A 27256-nucleotide genomic window follows, 5' to 3' on the forward strand; every position below is an offset into this window, starting at 1 on the left:
CTCTCTCCTCTGCCTGGGTGCTGGGCCTAAATATATGCCAATGGACTGTTGCAGTGGTGGCTGACGTGAAGCCTCATTCTCTGCTATGACATGCAGACTAATTCTCTGCTGACATGAAGCCAGATTGTCTGTTACGGGACCTCTCTCCTCTGCCTGGGTGCTGGGCCTAAATTTATGAAAATGGACTGTTGCAGTGGTGGGTGACGTGAAGCCTGATTCTCTGCTATGACATGAAGACTGATTCTCTGCTGACATGAAGCCAGATTGTCTGTTACGGGACCTCTCTCCTCTGCCTGGGTGCTGGGCCTAAATTTATGAAAATGGACTCTTACAGTGGTGGGTGACGTGAAGCCTGATTCTCTGCTATGATATGAAGACTGATTCTCTGCTGACATGAAGCCAGATTGTCTGTTAAGGGACCTCTCTCCTCTGCCTGGGTGCTGGGCCTAAATTTATGAAAATGGACTCTTACAGTGGTGGGTGACGTGAAGCCTGATTTTCTGCTATGACATGCAGACTGATTCTCTGCTGACATGAAGCCAGATCCTCTGTTACGGGACCTCTCTCCTCTGCCTGTGTGCTGGGCCTAAATATATGCCAATGGACTGTTGCAGTGGTGGCTGACGTGAAGCCTCATTCTCTGCTATGACATGCAGACTAATTCTCTGCTGACATGAAGCCAGATTGTCTGTTACGGGACCTCTCTCCTCTGCCTGGGTGCTGGGCCTAAATATATGCCAATGGACTGTTGCAGTGGTGGCTGACGTGAAGCCTCATTCTCTGCTATGACATGCAGACTAATTCTCTGCTGACATGAAGCCAGATTGTCTGTTACGGGACCTCTCTCCTCTGCCTGGGTGCTGGGCCTAAATTTATGAAAATGGACTGTTGCAGTGGTGGGTGACGTGAAGCCTGATTCTCTGCTATGACATGAAGACTGATTCTCTGCTGACATGAAGCCAGATTGTCTGTTACGGGACCTCTCTCCTCTGCCTGGGTGCTGGGCCTAAATTTATGAAAATGGACTCTTACAGTGGTGGGTGACGTGAAGCCTGATTCTCTGCTATGATATGAAGACTGATTCTCTGCTGACATGAAGCCAGATTGTCTGTTAAGGGACCTCTCTCCTCTGCCTGGGTGCTGGGCCTAAATTTATGAAAATGGACTCTTACAGTGGTGGGTGACGTGAAGCCTGATTTTCTGCTATGACATGCAGACTGATTCTCTGCTGACATGAAGCCAGATCCTCTGTTACGGGACCTCTCTCCTCTGCCTGTGTGCTGGGCCTAAATATATGCCAATGGACTGTTGCAGTGGTGGCTGACGTGAAGCCTCATTCTCTGCTATGACATGCAGACTAATTCTCTGCTGACATGAAGCCAGATTGTCTGTTACGGGACCTCTCTCCTCTGCCTGTGTGCTGGGCCTAAATATATGCCAATGGACTGTTGCAGTGGTGGCTGACGTGAAGCCTCATTCTCTGCTATGACATGGAGACTAATTCTCTGCTGACATGAAGCCAGATTGTCTGTTACGGGACCTCTCTCCTCTGCCTGTGTGCTGGGCCTAAATATATGCCAATGGACTGTTGCACTGGTGGCTGACGTGAAGCCTGATTCTCTGCTATGACATGCAGACTAATTCTCTGCTGACATGAAGCCAGATTGTCTGTTACGGGACCTCTCTCCTCTGCCTGGGTGCTGGGCCTAAATATATGCCAATGGACTGTTGCAGTGGTGGCTGACGTGAAGCCTCATTCTCTGCTATGACATGCAGACTAATTCTCTGCTGACATGAAGCCAGATTGTCTGTTACGGGACCTCTCTCCTCTGCCTGGGTGCTGGGCCTAAATATATGCCAATGGACTGTTGCAGTGGTGGCTGACGTGAAGCCTCATTCTCTGCTATGACATGCAGACTAATTCTCTGCTGACATGAAGCCAGATCCTCTGTTACGGGACCTCTCTCCTCTGCCTGTGTGCTGGGCCTAAATATATGCCAATGGACTGTTGCAGTGGTGGCTGACGTGAAGCCTCATTCTCTGCTATGACATGCAGACTAATTCTCTGCTGACGTGAAGCCAGATTGTCTGTTACGGGACCTCTCTCCTCTGCCTGGGTGCTGGGCCTAAATATATGCCAATGGACTGTTGCAGTGGTGGCTGACGTGAAGCCTCATTCTCTGCTATGACATGGAGACTAATTCTCTGCTGACATGAAGCCAGATTGTCTGTTACGGGACCTCTCTCCTCTGCCTGTGTGCTGGGCCTAAATATATGCCAATGGACTGTTGCACTGGTGGCTGACGTGAAGCCTGATTCTCTGCTATGATATGAAGACTGATTCTCTGCTGACATGAAGCCAGATTCTCTGTTACGGGACCTCTCTCCTCTGCCTGGGTGCCGGGGCCTAAATATCTGAGAATGGACTGTTCCAGTGGTGGGTGACGGGAAGCCAGATTCTCTGCTATGGGACCTCTCTCCAATTGATTTTGGTTAATTTTTATTTATTAAATTTTTATTTTTATTCATTTCCCTATCCACATTTGTTTGCAGGGGATTTACCTACATGTTGCTGCCTTTTGCAGCCCTCTAGCCCTTTCCTGGGCTGTTTTACAGCCGTTTTAGTGCCGAAAAGTTCGGGTCCCCATTGACTTCAATGGGGTTCGGGTTCAGGACGAAGTTCGGATCGGGTTCGGATCCCGAACCCGAACATTTCCGGGAAGTTCAGCCGAACTTCTCGAACCCGAACATCCAGGTGTTCGCTCAACTCTAATCATCACTCCCTCCCCCAGGCACCTTCAACATACAGCCCCATGTAAATGAAATCACCCCTTACCCAGCCACCTGCAACATGCAGTCCCATGTAAATAGAATTACCCCTCAACATTCAGTCCCATGTAAATAATATGACTCCCTCCCACAGCTGCCTTCGACATATAGTCCCATGTAAAGAACATCACCCTGCCCCAGCCACCTCCAACACACAGTCCCATGTAAATAACATCACTCCTCAATTTTCATGTAGATAACTTCCCTCTCTTCAGCCCTATCATACAGTCCCAGTTAAATAACTACAACTCCCAACATTGCTCTTCCTCTCACACTGAGTAATCTACCCCTTCACTTACCTCTCCTCATGTAGCAGGCATCAACACAACTTCTTCCACCAGGTCTTCTCCTCTTCACTGCCGTCCTCTCCTGCACTAGTCACATAATGTGGTGACATCATCACAGGTCCTTTTCAGCTACTGCATTTAGAACTGATAACATGGGCTGTGATGTCATCACCGGTCATTCAGCTCTAGCACGGCATTATATTCAATTGTATTGCCGTCCTGAGGATGGCAATACAGTTGTATCTATCTGGCAGGCAGTACATTCGGGGCCTGGAAAAAAAACATCACGGGCACAGGCCCCGAATGTTTTAACCTAGCAACGCACCTGTTTAAGACTCTTTCTAGAACCCTGAGAAAAATCGGCATGTTTGGTACCCAAACCTGAACTTCTTCACAGAAGTTCGGGTTTGGGTTAGGTGTTGTGTAGATTGTATTATTTTCCCTTATAACATGGTTATAAGGGAAAAAAATAGCATTCCTAATACAGAATGCTTAGTAAAATAGGGCTGGAGGGGTTAAAAAAATAAAAAAATAATAATTAAACTTACCTTAATCGACTTGTTCGTGCAGCCCGGCTTCTCTTCTTTCTTCAGGACCTGGGTAAAGGACCTTTGATGACATCACTGCGCTCATCACATGGTCCATCACATGATCCATCACCATGTCAATGGATCATGTGACAGACCATGTGATGAGCGCAGTGACATGACCACAGGTCCTTTTCCTACTGCACAGCAAAGATGAAGACAGAAGAGAAGCCCAGCTGTGCGAACAAGGGGATTAAGGTGAGTTAAATTATTATTATTATTTTTTTAACCCTTAACCCCTCCAGCCTTATTGTACTATGCATTCTGTATTAAGAATGCTATTATTTTCCCTTATAACCATGTTATAAGGGAAAATAATAATGATTGGGTTCCCACCCCGATCGCCTCCTAGCAACCGTGCGTGAAAATCGCACCGCATCCGCACTTGCTTGCGGATGCTTGCAATTTTCACGCAGCCCCATTCACTTCTATGGGGCCTGTGTTGGGTGAAAAATGCACAAAGTAGAGCATGCTGCAATTTTTACGCAACGCACAAGTGATGTGTGAAAATCACCGCTCATGTGCACAGCCCCATAGAAATGAATGGGTCTGAATTCAGTGCAATGCGTTTACCTCACACATTGCACCCGCGCGGAAATTTCGCCCGTGTGAAAGAGTCCTAAGGGTTTTGACCAACTTTCTAATTGATGACCTATCCTCTGGCTAAGAGTAAGATAAGCTCACAGGAGCACCAGTGTCTTCTCAAACAGCTGATCGGCAGAGGTCCCGAGTGTCAGACCCCAACCATATACTGATGACCTAACTAACATTTATTATTCCTTTAAAGGGATTATCCTAGAAATAATATTAATGATCTCTCCTAGGATAGGTCATCAATACCAGATTGGTGGGGGTCCGACTCCCAGGACCCCTGCCGATCAGCTATTAGAATAGGCAGAGCACTCCTTGAGTGCCTCGGCCTCTTCCTAGGCCATGTGATATCACATGGCCTAATTGCAGCTCAGCTTCATTGAAGTGAATGGAGCTGAGCTGCAATACCAAGCACAGCCGCTGTACTATGTGCCTATAGTCTATCAGAGGAACGGGGAAGGGAAACACCTCTCCCCTGCCCCACTGCACCGTTTATCTGTATCGCTGTCCAGAGGATGGCGATACAGATGAATATAGAGATAAAAGCTTCCACAATGGAAACGCTCATCTGCCACAGATGCTGCACAGGGGCCCCCCTCCCACACTAGGCCCCTATGCAGCCGAATCGGCAGCACAGGCGGTATGTCTGTTTTATGGACAATCATCTTGGCTATCTCATACTGTACATCAGGGGCGTCGCTAGGTTAAAACATTCGGGGCCTGGGCCCCGGATGTTTTGTCCCATGCCCCGAATGTCCTGCCTACCTGCTAGATACAACTGTATTGCCGTACACAGAACGGCAAATACAATTGAATCTAATATTGGGACGAGGCGAAGGACCTTTGGTGACATCACAGGTCATGTGATCAGCAAAACAGGCTGTGATAGGATGACCAGGATGATGTCACCATCCAGGTCATCCTATCACAGCCTGTTTTGCTATTCACATGACCTGTAATGTCACCCAAGGTCCTTCGCCTCTTCCCAGTTCAGGATTGGACCGGAGTCAAGAGGAGAAGGAGCCTAATGGTGATGTCTGTACAGGAGAGGTAAGTGAAGGGAGAGGCAGAGAAATGCTGGGAGTTGTAGTTATTTAACTGGGATGTATTTTAGGGCTGAAGGGAGGGATGTTATTGACATGGAACTGTGTGCTTGAGGTGGCTGGGGGAGGGAGGGATGTTATTTACATGGGACTGTATGTTGAAAGTGGATGGTGGGGGGAATGATGTTTATGTACATGGGACTTAATGTTTAGGGTAGGCTACGTTCACACTTGCGTTTGGTGATCCGCTTGTGAGATCCGTTTCAGGTCTCTCACAAGCAGCCCCAAATTCATCAGTTTAACCCCAATGCATTCTGAATAGATGCGGATCCATTCAGAATGCATTCGTTCGGCTCCGCGCGGTCCCCCGTTCCATTTTGGAGGCGGACCCCAAAATGCTGCAAGCAGCGTTTTTTATGTCCGCATGGCCTTGCAGAGCCAAACGCATCCGTCCTGACTTAGGCTACTTTCACACTAGCGTTCAGAGCGGATCCGTCTGAGATGGATCCGCTCATATAATGCTGACGGTGGATCCGTTCAGAACGGATCTGTCTGCATTATATTGTAAAAAAAATTCTAAGTGTGAAAGTAGCCGCAGACGGATCCGTCCAGACTTTTACATTGAAAGTCAATGGGGGACGGATCCGTTTGAAGATTGAGCCATATTGTGTCATCTTCAAACGGATCCGTCCCCATTGACTTACATTGTAAGTCTGGACGGATCCGCACGGCCAGGCGGACACCCGAATGCTGCAAGCAGCGTTCAGGTGTCCGCCTGCTGAGCGGAGCGGAGGACAAACGCTGCCAGACTGATGCATTCTGAGCGGATCCGCGTCCACTCAGAATGCATTAGGGCAGTACGGATCCGTTCAGGGCCGCTTGTGAGAGCCTTCAAACGGAGCTCACAAGCGGAGCCCCGAACGCTAGTGTGAAAGTAGCCTAACAATGTAAGTCAATAGGGACGGATCGCTTTGCATTGACACAAAATGGTGCAATTGTAAACGGATCCGTCCCCCATTGACTTTTAATGTAAGTCAGGACGGATCCGTATTGGGACTTAGAAATTAAAATCTAATACAAACGGATCGGTCCTGAACAGATGCATTCGTTTGTATTATATCGGTGCGGATCCGTCCTGTACAAGTACAGGACAGATCCGCACGAACGCAAGTGTGAAAGTAGCCTTAGGGGGTGATGTTTACATGGGATTGTGCGTTGGAGGCGGCTGGGGAAGAGGTGATGTTATTTACATGGGACTGTATGGTGGAGGGAGGATTATAACTACAGGGAGCACTGCAAATCCAGGGGACATTATAGGCGTTCTTATTACTACTGGGGGCTCTATAGGAGGGTCTTGTAGATCTGCCTTATTTCTACTAAGCGCACTATGGGGGCCTTATTACTACTGTGGGGTCTGTAGGGAGCTTTATTACCACTGGGGGAACAATAGGGGGCCTTATTTCTACTAGGGACTAGGGATCGACCGATTATCGGATTTACCGATATTATCGGCCGATATTCAGGATTTTGAACACTATCGGTATCGGCATCTATTTTGCCGATATTCCGATAGTGTATGGGGAACACAGATCGCGCTGCTGACAGCGCTCTCCGTGTTCCCCTTAGCAGCACAGGGGAGAAGGAAGCAGTGTCTCCTCCCCCTGTGCTGCTCCTGCCGCTGCCGCCAATGTAAGGACAGGGGACAGGAGGAGGGGAGGAGCTATGGCCACTGCTCCACCAATGAAGATTAATCTATAATTTATTCATATACAGGAGGCGGGAGCTGGCTGCAGAATCACATAGCCGGCTCCCGGCCTCTGAGCTGTAGCTGCGATCTGCGGTAGTTAACTCCTCAGGTGCCGCGGATCGCAGCTACTGCTCATGGAGGTCGGGAGCCGGCTATGTGATCCTGCAGCCAGCTCCCGCCTCCTGTATATGAATAAATGTGAGATTAAGCTTCATTGGTGGTGCAGTGCGCCCCCCCAAGCCCCCCAGTATCAGACATTGGTGGCGCAGTGCGCCCCCCCCCCAGTGGTGGCGCATAGGGCCCCCCACCCCAGTCGCAGTGCGCCCCCCCACAGGATTCCCTCTCCCTTGCTCCTCCGATCGGAGCCCCAGCAGTGTAATGCTGGGGCTCCGATCGGTTACCATGGCAGCCAGGACGCTATTGAAGCCCTGGCTGCCATGATAAGCTCCATGCTGTTGTGTGCACAGAGCAGCAGGGACAGTGTGAGCTCCTATTCACCCTGATAGATCTCTATCAGGGTGAATAGGACAAGGGTTCTAGTCCCTAAGGGGGCTAAAAGTTAGTTTAAAAAAAAAAGTTACAAAAAAAATAATAAAAACACCAAAATATTAAATATAAATGAAAAAGAAAGATTTACAAAAAAAAAAAAAATACACATTAACAATAAACATTAATTTTCAGCAGATTTGTGGGAATTTTTTATTTTTTTTTCAAAAATGAAAATTCCCAGAATATCGGTATAAATTATCGGCTATCGGCCTGAAAGTTCACAAATTATCGGTATCGGTCCTAAAAAATCAATATCGGTCGATCCCTACTAGGGACTCTGTGAGGGTGTAAGAGGCAGCCCTGATCATCCAGCAACATTTCCAACACATATATATATAGCAGACTGTCATGTTTCCCTCCAGCCACCAGAGGCCACTGTGGCTGAGTAGGACAGTGAGAGGAGTTGTTTCCAGAGGACAAGGAGTTAAGTGTTTTTCCCGGGCTGAGCAGAGAGCCTGGGCTGAAGGTGTCTGAGTACACAGGAAGAAGGACGCTGTGCACTGAGAGGGAGATCCACAGGGAAGATTAGAGTGATTTCTCCCTGCCTGCTGTGACATGGCATCTGGGACATTAGAGTGTGTTTGCTCTCTGACTGACCTGATGTGTCCTGGTGTAGAAGAGAGACTGCTGTAGTGTGAGGCACTTACCAGAGGAACTGTGAGTGAATTCCAGGCCCTGCCTGATTACACGTCCAGAGCTGCTGATTATCTCTAACCAGAGTTACAGAGACTACAAAGAGAGGCCAGAGCTGAGCCACGCTGAAGCAAGCAAGCAAGCAACCAGATCGGGACCCAGACTGTATCTGCCTGCATGTGCCGGACACCGAACTGTGAGTGCACTGATGCTAACCTGAGCTAGGACGTAGTGGAATAGGATTTAGTTTAGTGCACCCCGGGTAGCGGGGACAGATAGGACTACCTAGAAGAGAGTAGCCTGCTATTGTCTGTACTTGTGTTTGTGATTCATTTGTGTTCTTTATGCAAATTTCCATTATCTTTATTGTGAATTCCCAAGCTGTTCATATTGTAAATCTGCTTCTCCGGCAGTTAGAGTTCTCCTTTAATAAAGCCGGTTTCTACTTCAGCCTCCTTGTCTGCTGCACTGTACTTGAGTCCTGCTCTACGGTCTCTTCCTCTGCTGACCGTTACAAGGGTATTATTAATATAGGAGGGCATTGTTGAGGAGCATTATCACGGTTGGGGCAGTGTTACTAATAAGGGCATTCTAGAAGGGAATTACTATTGGTGGGGGGGCAGTAATGTTTCTTTAGGATAGTATTTGGGGGTATGGGGGGGGGGTCGAGGTTTTGGCATAGCAAGCAGCAGGATAACACTGTGGGGACTCCAGTTGGGGGATAATGATAGAAAGTGAGGAAGCTAAGATGTCTGTGTGTCACACTCTGCAGAGACGAGGAGGCTGAGAGAAGTTGTCCAGACCGAATGGAGAAGATGATGACAGAGAGGAGACGTCCCCTGAAGGCCCTGGATGTGACAGGTAAGTGCCGCTGTATAGAAAGTACAGCATAGTGCGGGGGGGGGGGGGGGGCATATTTATTGGGGCTTGTGCCCCGGATCTTTTGAGACCCTAGCAACGCCCCTGCTGTACATAAACTGGACTTGCAACTATTTAGCATATGATTAGTTATGCAGATTCTTCTCATGTAACTGCATTGTTACTGTTTAGCTCCTGATGGTGGAACAAAATTACAACCTGTTGTCACCTTCCCTAATAGCTCAGGGTGTTATTAGGTTGATTCCCAAGCGAAAGGTTGCTGGTAGGAATCGAGGAGCAGCCATGAAGAAGATTTGTCACTGGCCTTGGAAGGCTGCTGGGAGTCTGTAGCACTCACCAGAGCATCGGTGAGTGCAGTGGCTCCCTGATACAACTGATCAGCAGGGGTGCTGGGACTCGAACCCCAGCCGATGTGATAACCATGACCTATCCCTGCATGTAACATGTGAATTTTGATAAGAACACGGACTTGCGGCAAAATCGGTAGTGGATATTCTATTGCTTATAATCAACCCTGTGTGGCTACAACCACTGCATTTAACTCTGCTGGTAATTTATCCATATGAATAAATAGGAGATTTTAACTATACAATTGCATAAGGCCATTGTGTCACGCTTCGGTGTGGGAGGGTATACACCACACCGAGCATAAGAGGGAAGGGGGAAACAGGGAATCAGGCCTGAGAACTAGGGAAGGACGGTGGACACCTCCTAGTAAAACCCTAATCAAAAACCCTAACCCAGGACCGACCTTATCAGGGTAAGACCTGTGAAAAGCCCAAGAAAAGGACAGTTGTTTTGGCACCATTTTTATTTTTTGTTATTTACAACATTCATCAGGTTAGATCATGTGGCATTTTTATAGAGCAGGTTGTCACGGATGAGTCAATATCAAATATTTGTTTGTTTGTTTCAGTTTTACATAACAAAGCATTTAAAAAAAAAAAAAGATTCTTTAGTGTCTCCACATTCCGAAAGCCAAAGTTTTATTTATATTTTAGGCGACTGTCTTGTGTAGGGGCTCATTTTTTTCGGGATGAGATGATGGTTTGACTGGCACTATTTTGGGGTGCGTATGACTTTTTGATCGCTTGCTATTACACTTTTTGTGATGTAAGGTGACAAAAAATTGCTTTTTTTACACCGTTTTTATTTTTATTTTTTTACTGTATTCACTTGAGGGGTTAGGTCATGTGATATTTTTATAGAGCAGGTTATTACAGACGCGGAGATACCTAATATGTATACTTCTTTCTTTATTTATGTACGTTTTACACAATGATTTCATTTTTGAAACAAAAAAAATCATGTTTTAGTGTCTCCCTAGTCTGAGAGCCATAGTTTTTTCAGTTTGTGGGCAATTATCTTAGGTAGGGTATGATTTTTGCGGGATGAGATGACTGTCTGATTGGCACTATTTTAGGGTGTGTATGACTTTTTGATCGCTTGCTGTTATACTTTTTGTGATGTAAGGTGACACAAAATGGCTATTTTTACATAGTTTTTGTTAAAAAAAAATTACGGTGTTCACCTAAGGGATTAGGTCATGTGGTATTTTTATAGAGACGGTCATTATGGACATGGCAATACCTAATATGTATACTTTTTTTTATTTATTTAACTTTTGCACAATAATATCATATTTGAAACAAAAAAAATCATGTTTTAGTGGCTCCATATTCTGAGAGCCATAGTTTTTCAGTTTTTAGGCAATTATCTTAGGTAGGGTCCCATTTTTTGCCGGATGAGATGACGGTTTGATTGGCACTATTTTGGGGTGCATGTAACTTTTTGATCGCTTGCTATTATACTTTTTTGTGATGTAAGGTGACAAAAAATAGCTTTTTTTTACACCGTTTTTATTTTTATTTTTCTACGGTGTTCATCTGAGGGGTTAGGTCATGTAATATTTTTATAGATCCGGTTCTTACGGACGCGGCGATACCTAATATGTATACTTTTTTTAGTTTACTTAAGTTTTACACAATAACATCTTTTTTAAAACAAAAAAATTATGTTTTAGTGTCTCCATATTCCGAGCCATAGTTTTTTTATTTTTTGGGCGATTGTCTTAGGTAGGGGCTCATTTTTTGCTGAACTAAGTGACAGTTAGATTGTTACTATTTTGGCGGGAATACGCCTTTTTGATCGCCTGCTGTTGTACTTTTAGTAATGTAATATGTGATGTTTATTTTTATTTTTTCATCTGAGGGGTTAGGTCATGTAATATGTTTATAGAGTCAGTCGATACGGACACGGCGATACCTATTGTGTCTACTTTTCTTTTTTTCCTTATATTTCCTTATATTTTTTACCACTTTATTTGGGGAAAAAAATTTTTTTTTCACTTGAATTTTTTTTGGGGGGGGGGGGACTTTATATTTTCCATCTTTTTTTTATTAGTTTTTTGTCCCACTTTGGGACTTCAACTTTTGGGGGTTTGATCCCCTTTACAATGAATTCCAATACTTCTGTATTGGAATGAAGTGTGTATTACTCATACAGCTCCCTGCCTGTGAGATCCAGGGGGCTGGATCCCACAGGCTCATCACCAGAAGGCAGCGTGATGCCTAAGGAAGGCATCGTGCTGCCCTCCATGCTATCAGGTCCCCATTACAGCAGCACAGGGACTCGATAGCTTCCCCATTCGCCGCCAGAATGAGCCGTAAACGCTACAAACCGCAGGTCTAAATTGACCTGCGGTTTGCAGTGATCACCCATACAGGGGGGGGGGGGGGGTCACAGGACCCCCCTCGGCATTGTGCCTGCTGAATGATTTTAGCAGGCACTCTGTTTCGATCACCACCCGCCGCGCGGTGGTGATCGGAAATACACAGGGTGTACAGGTACGCCCCGTGTCCTTAAGTACCATGACATAAGGGCGTACCTGTACGCCCTGTGTCCCCAAGTAATAGTAATCCTATACATTGTGAGGGCGATATAATTTAGCAATGTAGGATGTGTATTTGTTTAGTAGTATATGGATGAAATACAATTGGGGTCATTTATCAAACTGGTGTAAAGTAGAACTGGCTTAGTTGCCCATAGCAACCCATCATTTTTCACAGCTCCTTTGGAAAATGAAAGGTAGAATCTGATAAATCTCCCCCAATATTTTTTTATATCTGCATATTTGTATATGTTTGGGTTTGTTTGACAACTGAATACATATTTTGCACTTGTGTCTTAACCACCTATGTTTAGAGGAGGGATATTTAAATGTGTTTGCTATTTGAGAATGCATGCTTGATAAATGCAGTTGCATTTTTTAAGATTTTTGCTTGAGTGTTTGGTTTATTTGGGTGGGGTATCTGAGAGTCATAAGCACAACAGGGTGAAGTCGACTTGCTGATCCTGATTTTTAACATTTATATAGGCCGAATTTGAAAACACAATATTAAAGGGGTTGTCCGAGTTATGAAAAAAATATATAGCACTGTGAATCTGATGGGCAGCAATATATATGAAGCTAAGAGTACTTTCACACTTGCACTAAACTTTTCCAGTATTGAGTTCTGTCCTAGGGGCTCAATACCGGAAAAAAAAAAAAGATCAGTTTTATCCTAATGCATTCTGAATGGAGAGAAATCCGTTCAGTATGTATCAGAACGTCTTTAGTTCAGTCACTGTACGGTTTTAGGACGGAGAAAATACTGTAGCATGCTGCAGTATTTTCTCAGTCCAAAATTCTGGAACACATGCCAGAATGCCGGCATTATTTTCCATTAAAATGCATTAATGCCCCAATTGTTCCGGAAAAACGGATCCGGTTTTGCGGTCTGCGCATGTGCAGACCTTTAAAAATGTGAAAGAGATAGATACCGGATCCATTTTTCCGGATGAAAACTGGAGAGAGAGGGATCCGGTATTGCAATGCATTTGTGAGAAGGATCCGTCTACAAATGGTATCCGTTTGCATAGAGATTGTCGGACCCGGCAGCCAGTTCTGGCGACGGAACTGCCTGCCGGAATACACCAGCGCAAGTGTGAAAGTACCCTAAGCAAGTTTTATATACAAACCGGATTCCAAAAAAGTTGGGACACTATACAAATCGTGAATAAAAACTGAATGCAATGATGTGGAGGTGCCAACTTCTAATATTTTATTCAGAATAGAACATAAATCACGGAACAAAAGTTTAAACTGAGAAAATGTACAATTTTAAGGGAAAAATATGTTGAATGAGAATTTCATGGTGTCAACAAATCCCCAAAAAGTTGGGACAAGGCCATTTTCACCACTGTGTGGCATCTCCCCTTCTTCTTACAACACTCAACAGACGTCTGGGGACCGAGGAGACCAGTTTCTCAAGTTTAGAAATAGGAATGCTCTCCCATTCTTGTCTAATACCGGCCTCTAACTGTTCAATCGTCTTGGGCCTTCTTTGTTGCACCTTCCTTTTTATGATGCGCCAAATGTTCTCTATAGGTGAAAGATCTGGACTGCAGACTGGCCATTTCAGTACCCGGATCCTTCTCCTACGCAGCCATGATGTTGTGATTGATGCAGAATGTGGTCTGGCATTATCTTGTTGAAAAATGCAGGGTCTTCCCTGAAAGAGATGACGTCTGGATGGGAGCATATGTTGTTCTAGAACCTGAATATATTTTTCTGCATTGATGGTGCCTTTCCAGACATGCAAGCTGCCCATGCCAGACGCACTCATGCAACCCCATACCATCAGAGATGCAGGCTTCTGAACTGAGCGTTGATAACAACTTGGGTTGTCCTTGTCCTCTTTGGTCCGGATGACATGGCGTCCCAGATTTCCAAAAAGAACTTTAAATCGTGACTCGTCTGACCACAGAACAGTCTTCCATTTTGCCACACTCCATTTTAAATGATCCCTGGCCCAGTGAAAACGCCTGAGCTTGTGGATCTTGCTTAGAAATGGCTTCTTCTTTGCACTGTAGAGTTTCAGCTGGCAACGGCGGATGGCACGGTGGATTGTGTTCACTGACAATGGTTTCTGGAAGTATTCCTGAGCCCATTCTGTGATTTCCTTTACAGTAGCATTCCTGTTTGTGGTGCAGTGTAGTTTAAGGGCCCAGAGATCACGGGCATCCAGTATGGTTTTACGGCCTTGACCCTTACGCACAGAGATTGTTCCAGATTCTCAGAATCTTCGGATTATGTTATGCACAGTTGATGATGATAGATGCAAAGTCTTTGCAATTTTTCGCTGGGTAACACCTTTCTGATATTGCTCCACTATCTTTCTGCGCAACATTGTGGGAATTGGTGATCCTCTACCCATCTGGGCTTCTGAGAGACACTGCCACTCCGAGAAGCTCTTTTTATACCAATCATGTTGCCAATTGACCTAATTAGTGTTAAATGGTCTTCCAGCTCTTCGTTATGCTCAAATTTACTTTTTCCAGACTCTTATTGCTACTTGTCCCAACTTTTTGGGGATTTGCTGACATCGTGAAAATTTGAATCAACGTATTTTTCCTTTAAAATGATACATTTACTCAGATTAAACGTTTGATCTGTCATCTACGTTCTATTACAAATAAAATATTGACATTTGCCATCTCCACATCATTGCATTCAGTTTTTATTCACAATTTGTTTAGTGTCCCAACTTTTTGGGCATCCGGTTTGTAAAAAAAATGATATTTCCTCATTTCCCTGGTTCTCTTCTGGCCCTTTGTTTACATGCAATAAAAACAATCTCTTCCCCTCCGCCTGCTCTGAAAAGGGAGTGAATACAAGAGCTGCCCTGAGTGATATGTCTGTCTGCTGGGATACTGAGCAGCATGTTGTATGTGTAGGTCTACAGGTCCCAGCTGTACAATGACACTGCTGATACACACAGGATCTTCGCCCTACCTGTTGTGCAATGCTCTGCAGCTCTGTCAGCTCCTGTGCCCATCATTTGTCTCCTCGCTGCCTGCAGCTACTCAGTAAAGCCAGGGCCATCTTTAATATAGATTGGACCCTGGGCAAAAATTTACTTGGGGCCCCTGGATCCCGCCTTCCCACACCTTAGCAGGCAATCATGCCCTCCACCACAACACACACAAAAAATCCACACATCTGGTAGAGTACAGTGAATGACTGTAAATACTTCCAGTTCTGAAGACTCCAGCGGCTCAGGATCAGTGCTCTGGGCTCAGGCTGGAAGTGGGCACCGCTCTGCAGGAGGGAAACCAGGGCTCGGCTCACCTTAGTGTTACAGTGCACCCCAGCACCCCACAGTATGCATTAAGCACCCTATAGTATACAGCACCACACAGTATGCAGTATAGCACCCCACACTATACAGTACCCCACAGTATATAGTAGAGCAGTATAGCACCCCACAGTATACAGCACCCACAGTATATAACACCCCACAGTATACAACACCTCACAGTATACAGTAGATCAGTATAGCACCTTACCGAATAAGGCATCCTAAACTATACACGATACAGCACCCACACTATACAACCCCCAACACTATACAGTACAGCAGTATAGCACTCCACACTATACAGCACCCACAGTATACAGTATATAGACCCCCACAGTATACAGTACAGCAGTATAGGACCACAATATACAGCACCCACAGTATTTAGCCCCCCCACACTATACAGCCCCCCACACAGTATACAGCCCCCCACACAGTATACAGCCCCCCACACAGTATACAGGCCCCCACACAGTATACAGGCCCCCACACAGTATACAGGCCCCCCACAGTATACATACCCCCCACAGTATACAGGCCTCCCCCCCACAGTATACAGGTTCCCCACAGTATACAGGCCCCCCACAGTATAAAGACCCCCACAGTATACAGTCCCACACATTATACAGGCCCCCACACAGTATACAGGCCCCCACACAGTATACAGCATCCCACTATACAGTAGTTTACAGTATATTAACATAACAGCTCCTGTCACCTTTTTCTGATGTAATCTTCACAAAAAAAGCTCCAAACTTCTCCTGCAACACTAGTAGCAGGACCTGTGATGACCTCATAGCCATGTGACCAGTAATATTGTAAGGTTACTGGTCACATGATGATGATGTCATCTAAGGTCCTAGATCACATTCACAGCTCTAACAGTACGATGCCTGACTCAGTGCCGGCGGGTATGGCATGGCAGCCCTGTGTAGCTTACAGCCTGACACCCGGGGCAGTGGCTAGCAGGGCTCAAGAGGCAGCTGCCTTGGACCCTTCATGAGCAACTGGGCCCAGGGCAGCTGCCCCTTTTGCCCCTTGGTAAAGACGGCCCTGAGTAAAGCCTTCAGCCCTGAGTCTGTGCTGCTGAAGGGGTTAAGAATCCAGGGAGAGCAATAAGCAGCAGCCTGCAGTGCAAGGGGGTGTGGCCTGCACTGTGACATCTCATGTACAGACACATATCTGCTCTCTCAGGATTGTGCAGGAAACATTATCAGAGCAGGGAGAGAGGCTGACATCACAGGTCATGTGACACTCAGTGAAATCTGAGAAAGGAGCAACTACAGATGCAGTAAGTGCATGGTAAAGCTCTTACATTTGATTAGTTAGAAACATACAAAGAACAAAAAAAATAACTCGGACAACCCCTTTAAGGCTGAATCGGCAGTTTTGTAACCCTTTGGAGAAAAAAAAAAATCCCAGGGCATGACATTAGGAACACTACTATAAATCACAGTGGTATCATTAAATAAAATCGCTGAGTGGGGGTGAACAGTTGCATTTACATGAAGTGATCACCTCCACAGTATGAGGATGAGAAGTCGATACTGCAATCACTTGTCCTCATACAGCTGCATTGTTTCTGGTCAGTAGATTGCTGTTTAGACGGTACGATCTGCTGCCCAGATACGATAATTTTGGTGCCTGCACGAACGACAGTTTCACCTGATGAACAAGTATTTTGTTTGTTCATAGAGTGATCGGCTGCACCTTTAGACAGGCAGATTATTGGGAACAAGCGTTTGATAATCGGGCCGTGTAAAGCCACCATTAGAACCTTCCCAGGAAAATTAAGCTGATCACAAAGTGCCCCCCTACTGAGACCTCCAGGGATCTGGTAGTAAGTGTGGATTAGGGATCGACCGATTATCGGATTTACCGATATTATCGGCCGATATTCAGGATTTTGAACGCTATCGGTATCGGCATCTATTTTGCCGATATTCCGATAGTGTATGTATGGGAACACAGATCGCGCTGCTGACAGCGCTCTCCGTGTTCCCTCAGCAGCAGCACAGGGGAGAAGGAGCAGTGTCTCCTCCCCCCTGTGCTGCTGCTGCTGCCGCCAATGAAAGTACAGGGGACAGGAGGAGGGGAGGAGCTATGTCCACTGCTCCACCAATGAAGATTAATCTATCATTCATTCATATACAGGAGGCGGGAGCTGCAGGATCACATAGCCGGCTCCCGACCTCTATGAGCTGTAGCTGCGATCTGCGGTAGTTAACTCCTCAGGTGCCGCGGATCGCAGCTACAGCTCATAGAGGCCGGGAGCCGGCTATGTGATCCTGCAGCCAGCTCCCGCCTCCTGTATATTAATAAATTAGAGATTAAGCTTCATTGGTGGCGCAGTGCGCCCCCCAGTATCAGACATTGGTGGCGCAGTGCGCCCCCCCTCCCCCCCAGTATCAGACATTGGTGGCGCAGTGCGCCCCCCCCTCCCCCCCAGTATTAAGCAGTGGTGCGCCCCCCCCTCCCCCCCACCCCAGTCGCAGTGCGCCCCCCCACAGGATCCCCTCTCCCCTGCTCCTCCGATCGGAGCCCCAGCAGTGTAATGCTGGGGTTCCGATCGGTTACCATGGCAGCCAGGACGCTATTGAAGCCCTGGCTGCCATGATAAGCTCCATGCTGCTGTGTGCACAAAGCACAGAGCAGCAGGGACAGTGTGAGATCCTATTCACCCTGATAGATCTCTATCAGGGTGAATAGGACAAGGGTTCTAGTCCCTAAGGGGGCTAAAAGTTAGTTAAAAAAAAAATAATAATAAAAACACCAAAATATTAAATATAAATGAAAAAGAAAGATTTACAAAAAAAATACACATTAACAATAAACATTAATTTTCAGCAGATTTGTGGGAATTTTTATTTTTTTTTCAAAAATGAAAATTCCCAGAATATCGGTATAAATTATCGGCTATCGGCCTGAAAGTCCACAAATTATCGGTATCGGTATCGGCCCTAAAAAATCAATATCGGTCGATCCCTAGTGTGGATATTCCACAAAGCACTACCAGAGGGAAAATTAAGTATCTGGCTATCAAATCAGTGAGTTGTCTTTGTATTGCAGGACAAAAAGGACCTCCAAAGCAAGAAATGATAATCGTACCTGCAAATTTTAACAGAGGACTCTACACTAAGGCTACTTTCACACTAGTGGCAGCCATTATAGTCAATGGGGCCGGAGCGGACCTCCAGCAGGACGCGTGCACTAGCGGCAGCAGAAGGCTGCCGCTAGTGTGAAAGTAACCTAACTTTGAATCCCCAAATGGGGTGTATGAACATGGGATTCTAATCCAGGCAACTCTTTTAGCTTTGAAGGGTCTTGCACAATATTGTTTCATACATACATATTCTCCTTCTATTGTAACCTATAATGGGATTTTGTATATATATATATATATATATATATATATTACAAATTTATTCACCCATAATATGGCAAGTCTTGCGACGTTTCGGCTCACAAGAGCCTTCCTCAAGCATAGTAACAGTGAAAATGAGAGCAAATAAAGGTATTTACAAAGTGTCCAACCCACAGAGGTGTGGTCACAATCAATTACAATTACATACATCTGGTGGAGATCAATAAAGTGCAAATACATAAAGTGACAAGTGCTGAATAATGTACAACTCTAGGGATGCCTTCCCCTCAGCGAGAGCCAAAATGTGTACAATACTTTGTATAGGTAAATTCACAATTAAATAAGTGACTTATTGAATGTGGATCACAGAAATACAGCCTTCGGTGGCGATGGGGCCCACATATACCATTCCGTTCATTGCGAGTCTTCAACTCCTCAATGCGCATGTTCACACTGACCTCATGGTATGAGTCATAGTGTAAAGTTCGCGCGCATACGTTCCATGCAATCGGCGCAAGGGCACCATTTTGCTTAAGGGAATCTGCCCTGCAATTCTATTTGTATTGTATGTGACTGTTATATAAATAGGATCGTTTTATGAACACGCGACCGCTGTAGGGATCTCCTACAAACACCAGCCTCTGGACCGGGATCCCGACCTTGCGAGCGAGACACCTGACCAGGGGGCCGTGAGTGCCAGAGGAGAAGCATTTCCATGATCTCCGCTGGCAGTCCAGGCCCATTGCTGGTAATTAAAGCAGTCATAAAGAGATACTCACTCTCAGATAAACAGTCATATCATATAAATATAACGGTGCAAATATGTATCTAAAGTAACGCATGGATATGAAGACGCTGATGTCCACGCTGGGCCGCATCGTCCACAAAGGCAAAAACTCAAGGATCCACATCCAATGGTGTGAGAATATATAAAACCTAAAAACAAAGAGAGAGGAATGAATATTTCCAAATATGTTACAGATATATATTGATCTTTTCACGGTTATCTTGCAACAATATACCGATATAAGGAGGACAAGAACACATATATGCAACTGGACTAAGAACGACCCGCAGATCCACAACACTATCACCTGAACTCGATATTGAGACCCTTGGGGTGCAAGCTGTCAAGATCATAAATCCAGCGTAACTCTCTTTTTTTCAAGAGAGTTAAGCGATCACCACCTCTTCTAGGGAGCCTGACCTGATCGATGATCCAACATCTTAGATCCCGCTCGGAATGTCCTAGGGATCCAAAATGTCTGGATACTGGTAAATCAGTACGTTTCTTCCTGATTGAGTTCCTATGGTTATTCAACCTAACTTTTAATTCTGTGGAGGTTTCCCCAACATATAGTAAGTTACAGGGGCAGGCCAACACATATATCACATATGTCGAGGAACAGTTTGAATGGAACTTTATAGGGTATTCTTTATTTGTGAACGGATGAACAAAAGACTTAGGCCTCTTTCACACTTGCGTTGTCCGGATCCGGCGTGTACTCCACTTGCCGGAATTACACGCCGGATCCGGAAAAACGCAAGTGTACTGAAAGCATTTGAAGACGGATCCGTCTTCAAAATGCTTTCAGTGTTACTATGGCACCCAGGACGCTATTAAAGTCCTGGTTGCCATAGTAGTAGTGGGGAGCGGGGGAGCAGCATACGTACCATCCGTGCGGCTCCCGGGGCGCTCCAGAATGACGTCAGAGCGCCCCATGCGCATGGATCATGTGATCCATGCGATCACGTCATCCATGCGCCTGGGGCGCCCTGACGTCACTCTGGAGCGCCCCGGGAGCCGCACGGATGGTAAGTATGCTGCTCCCCGCTCCCCACTACAGTTTACCATGGCTGCCAGGACTTTAGCGTCCCGGCAGCCATGGTAACCATTGAGAAAAAGCTAAACGTCGCATCCGGCAATGCGCCGAAACGACGTTTAGCTTAAGGCCAGATCCGGATCAATGCCTTTCAATGGGCATTCATTCCGGATCCGGCCTTGCGGCAAGTGTTCCGGATTTTTGGCCGGAGCAAAAAGCGCAGCATGCTGCGCTATTTGCTGCGGCCAAAAAACGTTCCGTTCCGGAACGGAAGACATCCTGATGCATCCTGAAGGACGGACTGTCCATTCAGAATGCATTAGGATAATCCTGATCAGTATTCTTCCGGCATAGAGCCCCGACGACGGAACTCTATGCCGGAAGACTATAACGCAGGTGTGAAAGGGCCCTTAGCTTTGCAGATATATCGACAATTGACGCAACCGAGACACGGAAAACATCCGAGGCCCGGCTGCGCCAATGTCCGCTGTACACTGATCTTCTTCGGACCTGTATCAGCCCTGACCAATTGATCTTTAAGGTTTTTATTTTTACGGTACGATAGAAGGGGGGGGAGTTTAAATTCTGGAACATCTACAATTGACCTGCTTAAAATACTCCAATTATTTTTAAGGATACGACCTATCTCCAAAGAGCATTCAGAATAGGTAGATTTAAATGGTATTCTTTGAGTTTTTTTAGGGGTAGTTGATGTTATTTCAGTTTTCGTATCTAGAATTTTATTTTTGTGTGTATCCAATAATTTACGGGGATAACCCCGGTCCCTGAATTTACAAGCCATCGTTTCCAATGTGTCTAACAGTTCAGTGTGGTCAGAGACAATGCGTTTCGTACGTAAAAATTGCGAATAAGGAAGGTGTTTCACTAAACTGCGTGGATCATTACTTTCGTATCGCAGGATAGTGTTCCTATCGGTCGGCTTAACATATAATCCTGTACCAATTACACCATCGACCAATTTCACATTGGTGTCCAAGAATGATAATTGTGTGTATTTGTTTAACAAAAGCGCCTTTTTTCCTAATATAGATGAACCTGCGATAGAGGCCTATATCTCTGCAGTTCAACAAGATGTCAGTATGCTGAAATCCCGATATGGGGATACAGCTAGAGTAAGCAACCCCAATCTGACCACTGCTGAAATTGAGGCCCTATCCCAACTCAAGAACAACCCCCAGTTAACTATCAAACCGGCCGATAAGGGCGGTGGGGTAGTGGTTCTTGATACACAAAAGTATATTAAGGAAATTGAACGTCAACTGAACGATATAAATGTGTATGGTGTATTACAAGGTGACCCGAAATTTCGCATTATGGCAATTATCAACAGGAGCCTATCCGATGCGGTGGCCGGGGGTATTATAGATGAGGGACTAAGGGAGTATTTGACGATCACTGCTCCCATCACTCCCGTCATATATATATTACCCAAGGTCCATAAAAGTTTGGTGGACCCCCCGGCCGCCCCATCGTATCTGGCTCTGATTCTGTCTTCAGTAGGATATCCATCTTCCTAGACAGGATACTCAGAGAATTCTCAATGGCTGGAAAATCCTATATAAAAGATACGGGCGACTTTTTAGAACAACTGAGGGTTGTAGACATCAGTGACATGCAGACTGTGACTCTCGTGTCCTTTGATGTTGTATCTTTATACACATCAATAGGGCATGAGAAGGGCATCAGTGCAGTTAACAAATATTTGGATGACTCGCCCATAACACAGGATGCAAAATGTTTTATAAATACTCTACTGAGACTGATTCTTGAAAACAATTATTTTTTGTTTCAAGACACTTTTTATAATCAGAAACGTGGTGTGGCGATGGGGTCCAATGTGGCCCCAACGTATGCAAATATCTATATGCGACACATGGAGGAAGACTTTATCTATGTGTCCCACCACTTTCTACATGTGATCAGGTGGTGGAGATACATAGATGATGTCTTCCTCCTGTGGTCTGGTACGGAATCACAATTGAGTGAGTTCCACATATATCTTAACAGTATAGACCCGGATCTTCAATACACTGTATCATATTCCAAGACACAATTATCATTCTTGGACGCCAATGTGAAATTGGTCAATGGTGTAATTGGTACAGGATTATATGTTAAGCCGACCGATAGGAACACTATCCTGCGATACGAAAGTAATGATCCACGCAGTTTAGTGAAACACCTTCCTTATTCGCAATTTTTACGTACGAAACGCATTGTCTCTGACCACACTGAACTGTTAGACACATTGGAAATGATGGCTTGTAAATTCAGGGACCGGGGTTATCCCCGTAAATTATTGGATACACACAAAAATAAAATTCTAGATACGAAAACTGAAATAACATCAACTACCCCTAAAAAAACTCAAAGAATACCATTTAAATCTACCTATTCTGAATGCTCTTTGGAGATAGGTCGTATCCTTAAAAATAATTGGAGTATTTTAAGCAGGTCAATTGTAGATGTTCCAGAATTTAAACTCCCCCCCCTTCTATCGTACCGTAAAAATAAAAACCTTAAAGATCAATTGGTCAGGGCTGATACAGGTCCGAGGAAGATCAGTGTACAGCGGACATTGGCGCAGCCGGGCCTCGGATGTTTTCCGTGTCTCGGTTGCGTCAATTGTCGATATATCTGCAAAGCTAAGTCTTTTGTTCATCCGTTCACAAATAAAGAATACCCTATAAAGTTCCATTCAAACTGTTCCTCGACATATGTGATATATGTGTTGGCCTGCCCCTGTAACTTACTATATGTTGGGGAAACCTCCACAGAATTAAAAGTTAGGTTGAATAACCATAGGAACTCAATCAGGAAGAAACTTACTGATTTACCAGTATCCAGACATTTTGGATCCCTAGGACATTCCGAGCGGGATCTAAGATGTTGGATCATCGATCAGGTCAGGCTCCCTAGAAGAGGTGGTGATCGCTTAACTCTCTTGAAAAAAAGAGAGTTACGCTGGATTTATGATCTTGACAGCTTGCACCCCAAGGGTCTCAATATCGAGTTCAGGTGATAGTGTTGTGGATCTGCGGGTCGTTCTTAGTCCAGTTGCATATATGTGTTCTTGTCCTCCTTATATCGGTATATTGGTGCAAGATAACCGTGAAAAGATCAATATATATCTGTAACATATTTGGAAATATTCATTCCTCTCTCTTTGTTTTTAGGTTTTATATATTCTCACACCATTGGATGTGGATCCTTGAGTTTTTGCCTTTGTGGACGATGCGGCCCAGCGTGGACATCAGCGTCTTCATATCCATGCGTTACTTTAGATACATATTTGCACCGTTATATTTATATGATATGACTGTTTATCTGAGAGTGAGTATCTCTTTATGACTGCTTTAATTACCAGCAATGGGCCTGGACTGCCAGCGGAGATCATGGAAATGCTTCTCCTCTGGCACTCACGGCCCCCTGGTCAGGTGTCTCGCTCGCAAGGTCGGGATCCCGGTCCAGAGGCTGGTGTTTGTAGGAGATCCCTACAGCGGTCGCGTGTTCATAAAACGATCCTATTTATATAACAGTCACATACAATACAAATAGAATTGCAGGGCAGATTCCCTTAAGCAGAATGGTGCCCTTGCGCCGATTGCATGGAACGCATGCGCGCGAACTTTACACTATGACTCATACCAGTAGTATACCAGAGGTCAGTGTGAACATGCGCATTGAGGAGTTGAAGACTCGCAATGAACGCGATGGTATATGTGGGCCCCATCGCCACCGAAGGCTGTATTTCTGTGATCCACATTCAATAAGTCACTTATTTAATTGTGAATTTACCTATACAAAGTATTGTACACATTTTGGCTCTCGCTGAGGGGAAGGCATCCCTAGAGTTGTACATTATTCAGCACTTGTCACTTTATGTATTTGCACTTTATTGATCTCTACCAGATGTATGTAATTGTAATTGATTGTGACCACACCTCTGTGGGTTGGACACTTTGTAAATGCCTTTATATGCTCTCATTTTCACTGTTACTATGCTTGAGGAAGGCTCTTGTGAGCCAAAACGTCGCAAGACTTGCCATATTATGGGTGAATAAATCACTGCTTTTTTGCTACATTTTGGAGTGCAGTCCTACTTCTTCGCTTTGTATAATTCTGGGGTTTGCCACTGCCCTGTGTTGGACTTTGCACCCATACTCTGGTGGCGCTCCCATTGGACTTTTCATCTACTATATATATATATATATATATATATATAAATATATATACGATGAAAAGAAGGGCAGCACTCCAATAAATAAAAATGCAAAAAATGTTATTTACCCATAAGGCTGTAGCGACGTTTCGGCTCTTACACAGGAGCCTTCCTCAAGCAGTGTGTACGAACCAAGCTCTAAGCATATATAGTGTTTTTTTTTTTCAAAGATGTTTATTTGTATTGCATCATGATCTTGATAAAAGACAATACAGCATCATCCAAAATACAATAAAGATCATATTACCATAAGCAACCGTTGCATACAAAGTAGTTGACACAGCCTTGTTCAGATCCATCAACATAATGCAATACCTTTTTTTCAAATTTTTTCCCTCCCCCACCCCCCACATAAAGAATAACAATTCAAATACGATTACCAAGGGTATACAAACATTACTCTCTGGGCCCCCCCTGTTTTGCCACCAACGTCAACCAAATATCCTGACTCCACTATACGCCCTCCTGCACCTCCCGTCCGGTACCATCAAAGACTCAAACCTTAAGCCTCCCCAATCGTCCCCTGAGGTCCTCCTGCAAATACCAAGCAGTCAGGGTGAACGGCTTCATGATCCTCACTGTTTCAGCCCTCTCCATAAAATTAATCATGAACTTTTTCCAAGTTTTGTATAGCTTTTTGCCGGCCGTTTCCTTTTTACCTGCTGCTTCCAGCCACTCCAAGTGCAGCATGCGACACAGGCGTCTAAGAAGTTCATCCTTAGATGGGACTTTGGAATCCAACCAGTTGGACAACAGACATCTTTTAGCCTCAAGCACTATCCTATGTCCCATTGCTGTGAAACCTCCATCCTGCCTATCTCCCCCCTCATTCGACTCCTCCTGTTGTCTCGCATGCAGTATTGCCCTTTGTACATCCAGTTCCCCTTGAAAATTACTGCCCTCTCTAAGAAATAATCCCACCATCTTCCAATACTCCACTAATTTTGTACAGCTCCACAGTCCATGCAGAAGATCAGTTTTAGGCGTTGAACACCTGGGACAAGTTACCATCCTATTGGGTTTCGCACTCGTCACTGGCAAATCAAATCCATACAGGGCATGATGGACAATTTTAAAGTGGGTTTCTCTCATCGTCTCATTCCCCACTGCCTTGTGTAAGGCCGCTATACCAACTCTCACAATTGGACCAACTTCCGCCAAATCCAATTTGTTCCCCCATTTTCCAAACAATCCCTGAGAGGTTGAGTTCTCCCAAAGGCACCTCAAACTGCCATACAGGTGCGATATGGATTGTCTGTTACCAGAAATAATGAATGAATCAAATTTATTCTGATTCCACTCACCAGTCATATTGATAGCCAGACTAGCGCAATAGTGCCTAACCTGTAAATATGGGAACAAATTGGATCCTGTCAGTCCCCACCTATCTTCCAATTCACGTAAAGTTGCCCATCTATTCTCCTGAGTATGGAGCAGATCCCTTACTGTCCTAATGCCCTTGATCCTCCATTCCCTAAACGACCGCTCCATCTGCCCTGGTGCAAAGGCTGGGTTGTCATGCAAAGGGAGGTGTTCCGAAATCTGATACGGAAGTTTGTATGATTTTCTAAGGTTTTTCCACGTTATTATGGAGTCTCGCAAGATTATCGAGCACCTAGCTAAGCGGGGCAATTGAGATAACTTGGTATGCACCAAGGCCTTTAAATCCCAGGGTGCCGCTAGCTGCCTTTCCAACCTCAGATTCGAGTAGTGGGAAGTCCCAATAAACCAATCCAGGAGATGTCTACTCAGACACGCCAAATTGTAACCCCTGACATCGGGCACATTTAACCCTCCAATCTCCCTCCGTAGTTTCAACTTCCTCAGTGAGACTCTCGGTTTCTTGCCATTCCAAATGAATTTCGTGAAACATCTCTCCACATTCCTCACATCCACATGCCTTAAGAGCACCGGTATGGTCTGGAGTGGATACATCAGCTTGGACATTGCTAACATCTTAATTACATGGCACCTGCCCATTAAGGATAACGGTAGCGGTTGCCATCTGGCTAGATCCTCTTTAATTTTGTGAAATAAAGGTGGATAGTTAAGCTGATAGATAGAATGCGGTGTCCGCCCAATCTTTATGCCCAAATACCTATTTTGGGATTTTATCAAGGATCCCATAACACCCCTATTTCCGCCCCCCTCAAACTTAGTCCTCTGGCTTATCGGCAGAAGTTCACACTTTGACATATTCACTCTATACCCGGAATACTTCCCGAAACTCTCCAATGCCCTAAAAACGGTATCGATCTGCCCCTGCGGTTTGGACATAAATAATATAACGTCATCGGCAAATAAAGCCGCCTTCACTTGCGACTTCCCTACCCTTATCCCCTCAAATAGGTTAGACTTCCATAGCTCTCTAGCCAGCGGCTCCAGTGCCAGATTAAATAGCAAAGGGGATAGGGGGCATCCCTGACGAGTCCCTTTTTGTAAATTAAATGGTTTGGATAAGTGCCCCTGCGTAAAGACCCTCGCCTGTGGCCTATGGTA

The sequence above is a fragment of the Bufo gargarizans genome, chromosome 2, assembly GCF_014858855.1.
Source record: "Bufo gargarizans isolate SCDJY-AF-19 chromosome 2, ASM1485885v1, whole genome shotgun sequence".
NCBI lineage: Eukaryota > Metazoa > Chordata > Amphibia > Anura > Bufonidae > Bufo > Bufo gargarizans.